The following is a 9,595-nucleotide window of genomic DNA, read 5'->3' as shown; positions in this document are numbered from 1 at the left end:
AAGAAAGTTAGACTCCAGAGAACCAAATAACCCTATTTAAAAATGAGGTACAGAGCTAAACAACGAATTCTCAACTGAGGAATACAAAATGACTGCGAAGCACCTAAAGAAATGTTCAACATCCTTAGTCATCAAGGAAATGCAAATCAAAAGAACCCTGAGATTCCACCTCACACCAGTCAGAATGACTAGGATAAAAAACTCAGGTGACAGCAGATGCTGGAGAGGTTGTGGAGAAAGAGGAACACTCCTCCATTGCTGGTAGGATTGCAAGCTGGTACAACTACTCTGGAAATCAGTCTGGCAGTTCCTCAGAAAATTGGACATAGTACTACCTGAGGACTCAGCTATGCTACTCCCGGGCATATACACAGAAGATGCTCCAACATGTAATAAGGACATATGTCCCAATATATTCATAGAAGCTTTATTTATAATAGCCAGAAGCTGGAAAGAACCCAGATGTCCCTCAACAGAGGAATGGATACAGAAAATGTGGTACATTTACACAATGGAGCATTATTCAGCTATTTTAAACAATGAATTCATGAAATTCTTAAGCAAATGGATGAAACTAGAAAATATCATCCTGAGTGAGGTAACCCAATCACAAAAGAACACACATGGTATGCACTCACTGATAAGTGAATATTAGCCCAGAAGTTCGGAATAGCCAAGATACAATTCACAGACCACATGAAGCTCAAGAAGAAGGAAGACCCAAGTGTGGATTCTTCAGTCCTTTTTCTTAGAAGGGGAAACAAAATACCCATGGATGGAGATACAGAGACAAAGTGTGGAGCAGAGACTGAAGGAAAGGCCATCCAGAGAACTTCCGACCTGAGGATCCATCTCATATACAGTTACCAAACCCAGACACTATTGTGGATTCCAACAAGTACTTGCTGAGAGAGAGAGAGAAAGGATGGATGGAAGAGCAGGGCAGTGTTGGCACATGCCTTTAATCCCGGCACTTGGGAGGCAGAGGCAGATGGATTTCTGAGTTCAAGGCCAGCCTGGTCTACAGAGTGAGTTCCAGGACAGCCAAACAAACAAACAAACAAACAAAAAATACATTGGAGTTTGTATTTCAGGTAACTTAAGGATTGCTGTTTTATTAATCCGCGGTCTTAAATATTGTTTTACAGTAATTTAAAATCATATTTTAAAATAAATATTCAGGTGCTCGCTTCGGCAGCACATATACTAAAAAATTGGAATGATACAGAGAAGATTAGCATGGCCCCTGCGCAAGGATGACACGCAAATTCGTGAAGCGTCCCATATTTAAAAAAAATAATAATAATAATAAAATAAAAATTAAAAATAAATAAATATTCAGTGTTTTAGAGAGAGAGTTGGGGTGAGACATATTACCAACAATGATAAATAAATAAAAAATTAAAAGCATTTGACTCTATTATCTCTTAAATTATATCAGTAATAATAAATAGACTAAAAGGAGTAAGAGAGTCATTACATCTCCTTTAAAATATTTTGCTCCCGGGATTATCCCTAGTTTAAGAGCAGAGACAGAAACCTAGCATCTTCACATGATTCGAACTTCCTCAAGATGAGCCCTAAAATTAGCCAGCAGAGAAACTGCTTTGCTCATTCATTTTCTTAAGTGATACTTTGTTCCACATTTTGCTATGAATTACACAGCTTAATCTAGGCCATAACAATATAGAGGAAAAATAAGTGTGTGTTTTCCCCTTGGAACTGAAATGAAGCTACTACTTTTTCATGACTAGTTAAATTAATTCTCTAGCATCAATAAACAAAACCATTTATTCTTTGTAAGAAGAGTCATAAACATGAACAGCTGAGTTAAAAACACTCTACCTATAACTTGAATAAGAGGAGAAAAATGTTGAAAAATCAGTCATACCTAAAGGAACATGGGACACAAATACAATTTGTACTTTTTTGTGTGTGTGTGGTTTTTCCAAGACAGGGGTTTCTCTGTATAGCCCTGGCTGTCCTAGAACTCACTCTGTAGACCAGGCTGGCCTCGAACTCAGAAATCCACCTGCCTCTGCCTCCCAAGTGCTGGGATTAAAGGCATGAGCCACCACTGCCCGGCATAATTTGTATTTTTAATAGCTAAATTCAACCAGAGTAAGAGGGACTTGAATTAAATAGCACAGTATCTGGGTTGGAGAGATGACTCAGCAGTTAAAAGCACCAACTGCTCTGTCATAGACTCCCCAGCAGCTTTGCTTCCCTGTGACCCTCTCCTTATATCACTCGGTAAGTCTTCCTAGCTGATATAGAAGAAAGACTTGAGGTCTGTCAGTCTGTCTGTCTGTCTATCTGTCTGTCTGTCTGTCTTCCTTCCTTCCTTCCAAGAGGTTAAAATTTTCAAACTGTACTGTGGGAACTTAGTCATTAGTTGAACTCAGTGGGAGACCTAAAAACAATGGGAGGCCAGTTCCCAAGAACCCAGAAACAAGGGAACCAAGATGACTTAGCCCAAGAACTCAGAAACAACCTGGCCCAAAACAATTGCCAGGTGGCTAGCCCTCCCCTGGACCCTAGCACGAGCCAGCACCAATCAGAAACCATCCGGTACCTTCCCCTTACCCCAGTCTTCCCTTTTGCCCCAGCAACTGCATAGAAATAAAAAGCTGCCTAAGACCCTGCTCGGGGCCAGACTCCTCTACCTCTGCGAGGGATATGAGTCTCGCTCCAGCTAGCTGTAATGAAAAGCCTCTTGCAGATTGCATCAAGTCCGCATCTTGGTGGTGTGTGGGGTCGTCGCTCCCAGGATTTGAGTGTGGGGGTCCCTCCAGGAATCTCACACTTCCTTCCTTTCTTCCTCCCTCCCTTCCTTCCTTCCATCTGTCCTTTCTTTCTCTCTCTCTCTCTCTCTCTCTCTCTCTCTCTCTCTCTCTCTCTCTCTCTCTTTCTTTCTTTCTTTCTTTCTTTCTTTCCCTCTTTCTTCAATTTTGCCGTTTTCTACAGTTCTCTATGTGGCTCTGCCTGTCCTGAAACTCTCTCTGTGACCAGGCTGGCCTTGAAACCATAGAGATCCACCTGCCTCTGCCTCCAGAGTGCTGAGATTAAAAGTGAGCACCACCACTGCCAAAAGGATACTTTTAAATTTTTATTATTTTGTATGTGATGAGAGTTTTGTCTCACATAAGTCTGTCCACCACCTCTATAGCTGGTGTGTATGGAAACCAGAGGAGAGGTACTAGATCCCTTGAAAGTGGAGTTACAGAGGTTGTAAGCCATAGTGTGGGTGCTGAGAGCGGAACTCGGGTCCCGTAGAAGAGCAGCTGGTGCTTTTATCAGCTGAGCCATCTTCCCAGCTGCTCAATAAGATCTTCTTAATGCATAGAAAGACAGACAATAAGTGATCGCAATGGCAATGCTGTAAATAATGGTAATAAATAGACATCGTAATTATTACTTGTGTGTTCATACACAAGAACCATATCACTTAAGGGCAAGTCTCCAAGTGGAACTGACCCAATTACTCTTGTACAACTTCCTTTCCTTGTCCTTCTAAACCCAGCAGTCTCCCAGTGTCCCCCCGACCCCCGCTTGATCAGAGAGCAGCACTGTCATGATTTACTGTGCCCCTCCTAAAAGCCGTTAGACTCTAACCTTTAAAACACTTTTTTTCATTGTTGGAAATGGACCTGCCTATTCCCTAGTCCTTCGAAGGGTACTAAGGACCTGCTGGGAGCTGGCTAGATAGATAGAGACCAGCCTTTAATGTGTAAGAAAGACAAGTTCTTGAAAAGTAGGCAAAGAGTTCTGAAGATATGGGCATCTCTGCCAATGCCAGATTTCAAGTAGAAATGCTAGATGAGTACCCAAGAGAATATGGATGGGTAAAGGAGAGGGTCTCTTTGAGAGGAGGCAATATTGAATAGCCTGGAAAAAAATATTCTTTTCACAGTTTAGGTAAGGACTCAGTTATGCCGGTGTGTCGCTTTACTATTACACAAGAGTAAATATTGGAAAGCTATCAAACTCTGTCTTTCAAATTATGAGATAATTAACTTGGCCTAATCTGGGATTATCCTCAATTAAGTGAGAAATCAATCAGAATTTTTTAATGATTATCTTGTTTTGAATGTTATTACAACTATAATCTTGATAAAATCCAAATACTATTCACTCATTACTACAGTGATGGATTAGAGTATTTAAAACAGATTTTATAGTTATAATTATATAAATCATCATATATCTTATCTTTTACAATAAGTAGAGGCTTGCAGTGGTTTATAATTTTTTTGTTTGTTTGTTTGTTTTTTGCTTTTTCGAGACAGGGTTTCTCTGTGTAGCCCTGGCTGTCCTGGAGCTCACTTTGTAGACCAGGCTGGCCTCTTGCCTACCTCTGCCTCCCAAGTGCTGGGATTAAAGGCATGTACCACCACCGCTCGGCCAGTTTATAATCTTAATTTGTAGTTACTTCAATATACAAAACTACTAACAATATTCAGCTATTCTGGCTAACAAAATAACCTTTGTACTGATCGAATCTGTATCGTTTTTATACTTGACTTCATGCCTGTGTTGGCCAGGACACCTTAAACAGCACAGGAAAGAAAACCTTTCCATTAACCAGTTTGCACAACAGAAAAACAATGGGACTTAAGAAAAAATGTGGTGGAAACTCATAAAGAAAGAAAGATCCTTGCAAGAAAATTAGATCCTTGCAAGGGAGAGTTCAATACAACCAAAAACCTCTCTCATCTCTTTCACATGTCTTCTTGACCTTACACTGTAGGTTAACTTTGTTCAATGGCAGGAAAGATGATACCAATAGCTCTTAATACATATTCTCCTTGTTCAAAATTCGGGAGGTGGACCTGTTTCCAGCCTCCAAGTGTCCAGAGAAGTTTGGATTGGCCCTAACTGGCTCACCCACACTTAGGCAAGTTCCTGTGGGTTACAGTTCTATTACTGACTAGACCAGTTTAACACTAGAGGAGTGTAGCACTGGAGAGGGCTAACAGATTAGTCAACCAAGCAAACTTGGAGCAATACATTGCAGCCTTCATTTCTTCTGTCCCCACAATGTTGCTCAAAAAATAAGCTGTCTGTAGAGTCAGATCTATCAGTGTCTCTGGGAATATTTTATCCAGGCCATCAATATTTTGTCTTTCACTGCTTATATTTTGCAGTTTCCAACTTGTGGAAAGGAATGCTGATTTTCTTTATCCTTCTAGAGACATGAACATCACTGGGAGTATGAAATGAGGCAAGAGGGACTTTGCAAACTCCTGGTGACTTTCAGCTGTTAATTAGATCTGAAAGGAATACCTTTCGTGTGGCATTACCACACATCATGTACATTGCCACTAGCCCTCTTCATGGAATAGTGACTTAACTTATCAATGCTTCAACACTTCACATCCAATGTCTTGCAAGCAATACTCAAATTCCTGTTCTTTGCCCATCCACAGCATGCCTATAAGAGACTGTTCCAGTGACCCAATAGGAACACCAGTAGTCTCAAGTAACCTTGACCTCGCCAGGCGGTGGTAGCACACAAGCACTTGGGAGACAGAGGCAGGCAGATTTCTGAGTTCGAGGCCAGCCTGGTCTACAGAGTGAGTTCCAGGACAGCAAGAGCTATACAGAGAAACCCTGTCTGAAAAACCAAAAAAAAAAAAAAAAAAACCTGAACCTCGAGATCTCTCAGACACTGAACCACCAATCAGGCAGCATACACTAGCTCATATAAGGCCCCCCGACATATACAACAGAGGACTGCCTGGTCTGACCTCAGTGAAAGAAGGTGCACCCAACCCTCAGGAGGGAGAGGAGGCCTCAACTCAGAGAGTGGGGAGGTCTGGTGGGTGGGGATGAAGTGGCGGGGACATCCTCTTGAAGACTGGGTGGGGGGGCAGGATGGGGCTGGGGTGGGGGAGGGACAAGGAACAGTTGGAGGGCAGACTAGGAGGGGGATAACAGTTGAACTGCAAAAAAGATTAAAGAATAATGAGGGAGAAAGAGAGAGGGAAGGAGAGAGAGAGAGAGAGAGAGAGAGAGAGAGAGGGACAGGGAGAGGGAGCGGGAAAGAGACTGGTCCCAACAATAAATATCTCATTAGCCATATGGATCTTTAGTCCACTCCTCCGCATCTTCCTTGTTTGGTTATTTCATAGTCTGTTTCTGCTGGAAATAAAGAGATTATGTCTTTCTCTTTCTGAAATCCTCTTTTATTTCCTTTGGTTGCCTTCTACTAATAAATTTTAAAATGTAAGAAGTGTGATCAAAACTCCTAGGAGAAGAGGGAATAAATGAACAGCTGCTTACTTAGACATTAAGCTTTACCAAGGGGAGACTGTCAGGAATCTCATAGAGGATTTGGATGAAAATGACAATGGTTACCGGGCAGTGGTGGTGCACAACTTTAATCCCAGCCCTCGGGAGGCAGAGGCAGATGGATTTCTGAGTTCAAGGTTAGCCTGGTCTACAGAATGAGTTCCAGGATAGCTAGGGCTATACAGAGAAACCTGTCTCGAAAAACCAAAACCAAAACCAAACCAAAACAAAACAAAAAAATAAAAACAACAAAAAAGCCCAACAATGATTATCTTTGTTTTATTTTGACATGTAAAGTAAAATGAAAAGTTTGCATTCATGAGAAATGAGAAGACGAGAGGAACAGGGGCTTCATTAACAAAAGGGATTCCATTCATTTCAATAATATGTTTCCCCAAAATTAGTGTTAATTTTTCTCCTCTAATAACTTCCTTAACACAGAAAGAAGAATTAAATCCTAAGTGCTTTGTGGGAACAGCTTTGTAATTTCAGGATTTTTTACAGCACTCTAAGCCTATTTAAAATTTTAAAAAGGAAAAGAAAAGGAAAAGGGAAATTGTGTTGACAGAGTTCCTATGCTTAAGCCTTCCTTTTATTCTCCCATTCTCCCCAAACAAATTATGACACAATATTTCATTAAGCTGAACAGATATTCTATTGAACATATAACAGAATACCAAAACACGTTCTATTGTTTTAACAAAGAGAATCAATATTAGACTTTATACATTTGTGTTAAAAGCAAAATAGTTTTTGTGTAGTGGCTGAATCTTTTTAAAGATTTATTTATTTATTATACGAAAGTATACTGTAGCTGTCTTCAGACATACGAGAGGGCGTCAGATCTCATTATAGATTGTTGTGAGTCACCATGTGGTGGCTGAGATTTGAACTCAGAACCTTCATCAGAGTAGTAGCCATCTCTTCAGCCCTGCTGAATCTTTTAAAATGAGACTCATATCATAATACTAAAAAATACGTATTTTGTTTTCATGCTTGCCTTTTGAGACACAATCATGTAGCACAGGCTAACCAGACCTTTGAGATAACTCAGCAAGTGAAGGTGCTTGCCACATGGATACATAGAGAAGGAGAAATTGACTCCAGCAAGTTGTCTTCTGACCTCTGTGACATGGCAGGCACACATGCAAACACTCTAATGTAATTTCTATAAATGGGCTCAGAAGCTAGAGAGATGGCTTGGTGGTTTACACATGCTGCTCTTGCAGAGGGTTCAGTTCCCATAGCCCCCATGGAGGCTCACGACTATTCCTAACTCCAGTTCCAGGAGATCTGACATCTGACACCTTCTTAACTCCACAGGCATCAGACACGGTTACAAGACACATAAACTCATGCAGGCTACGGTCCTTTAACTGAGATGTTCCCACATCTCAGGCCTTTGAATACGTGGTCTCCAGTTTATAGTACTATACTGGTAGGTTTAAGAGATGTGGCCTCGCTGGGCAGTGGGGGCGCACGCCTTTAATCCCAGCACTTGGGAGGCAGATGCAAGCAGATTTCTGAGTTTGAGGCCAGCCTGGTCTACAGAGTGAGTTCAGGATAGCCCGGGCTACACAGAGAAACCCTGTCTCAAAAAACCAAGAGAGAGAGAGAGAGAGAGAGAGAGAGAGAGAGAGAGGTGGTCTCACTGGAGAAAATGGGTGATTGGAACTTTGAGTTGTGTGTGTGTGTGTGTTTGTGTGTGTGTGTATATGCGTGAAATTATAATTGTACCAATTATCCCCCTATCCCCTTTTCTTTCCTCCCTCCAATATTGCCCAGGTACTCTGATTCTGCTTACAATCCCATGTTTACTATCCCAAATATATAAACACACACACATATATATATATACATATATACATATGTATATATACATATATGTATACATATATGTATATATACATATATACATATGTATATATGTATATATGTATATATATATATTTGGGATAGTAAGCAGAAGCAGAGTACCTGGGCAATATATATGTATGTATATATATTATAATTTTATATATATAATTTATATATATATTTATTTAACAATGCTACCTTGGTCATAGTGCTTTATCAAAACATTAGAAAATTAATGTGTAGAAAAGCATTCATATGCATAAAGTAAAATTAATAAATCTAATTTTTTATGAACTTGGAAAATGGATTTGGGTACCCATTTGTTAAATATGAACAGTAAGTATTGCTAATGTAAGTATTAGGTGACTTGGTGGCAATGACGCACCTGAGGTTGAACTTCCTTCCCTGTTATTCCCCAGATTTTCTTAGTAGAGAAGTTCGTTCATTCTTTTTGTTTTGTTTTGTTTTGTTTGTTTTTGTTTTTGTTTTGTTTTTGTTTTTTTTTCGAGACAGGGTTTCTCTGTGTAGCCCTGGCTGTCCTGGAACTCACTCTGTAGACCAGGCTGGCCTCGAACTCAGAAATCTGCCTTCCTCGGCCTCCCAAGTGCTGGGATTAAAGGCGTGCGCCACCATCGCCCGGCCGAGAAGTTCATTCTTGACGGAGAATTGGTAAGACTCGTCTTAGCCAGGAGAAAACTACATGGCTCACACGTCTTAAGCACAACAAACTGTGTGAATGCAGATAAAGCAGACTGTAGAGCAGGCATCGTGGCCAGGATAAAAGCAGGTGATGTGATGATTTTATTCATCGAGATAAAGTAACAACCTTAGGTCTGGGTCCACTAATCACAGCGCTACTGAACATAAAACAAAAGAAGGAAGCAAATAGAGGGTTCTCACTGTAGGCTTCAGCATCCCCTCAGTAATTACTAAACCACAAAGAGCACCACTAAGGTTCAGACTTGACCAGCAGTGTGAACCTACTTGTCTTGGCTATACAGAAGGCTCCACTCAACACTCAAAGATATACATGGAACACTCACCGAGCTAGACTAGCAGATGTGGTCCAGTTGGTTTGGTCTTTTGTTTACTTATTTAGTTTTCAGCACTGGGTATTGAAACAAGCAGTGTATATGTTAGGCAAGTTCTTTTTTGTTTTTTGTTTTTTTAAGATTTATTTATTTATTTTATGTGTATGAGTACACTGTAGTTGTACAGATGGCCGTGAGCCTTCATGTGGCTACTAGAAATTGAACTCAGGACAGCCCCGCTCCCACCCCACTAGCTCCCGCCCCATAATATACTGTAGCTGTCTTCAGAAGCACCAGAAGAGGGCGACAGATCTCATTATGGGTTGTTGTGAGCCACCATGTGGTTGCTGGGATCTGAACTCAGGACCTTAGGAAGAACAGTCAGTGCTCTTACCTGCTGAGCCATCCCTTTT

The 9,595-nt window shown here is 40.8% G+C and overlaps 1 non-coding gene across 1 annotated transcript; it reads left to right on the top strand.

The window, feature by feature from the left end:
* The first annotated feature begins 1,182 nt into the window (after positions 1 to 1,182).
* On the top strand, positions 1,183 to 1,291 carry LOC116071590. The gene has a single exon (XR_004111003.1). It is a non-coding gene; the product is annotated as a U6 spliceosomal RNA (small nuclear RNA).
* Positions 1,292 to 9,595: the final 8,304 nt, after the last annotated feature.

Source organism: Mastomys coucha, unplaced genomic scaffold (assembly GCF_008632895.1).
Source record: "Mastomys coucha isolate ucsf_1 unplaced genomic scaffold, UCSF_Mcou_1 pScaffold22, whole genome shotgun sequence".
Lineage (NCBI taxonomy): Eukaryota > Metazoa > Chordata > Mammalia > Rodentia > Muridae > Mastomys > Mastomys coucha.
This window is presented reverse-complemented; position numbering and strand designations above follow the sequence as displayed.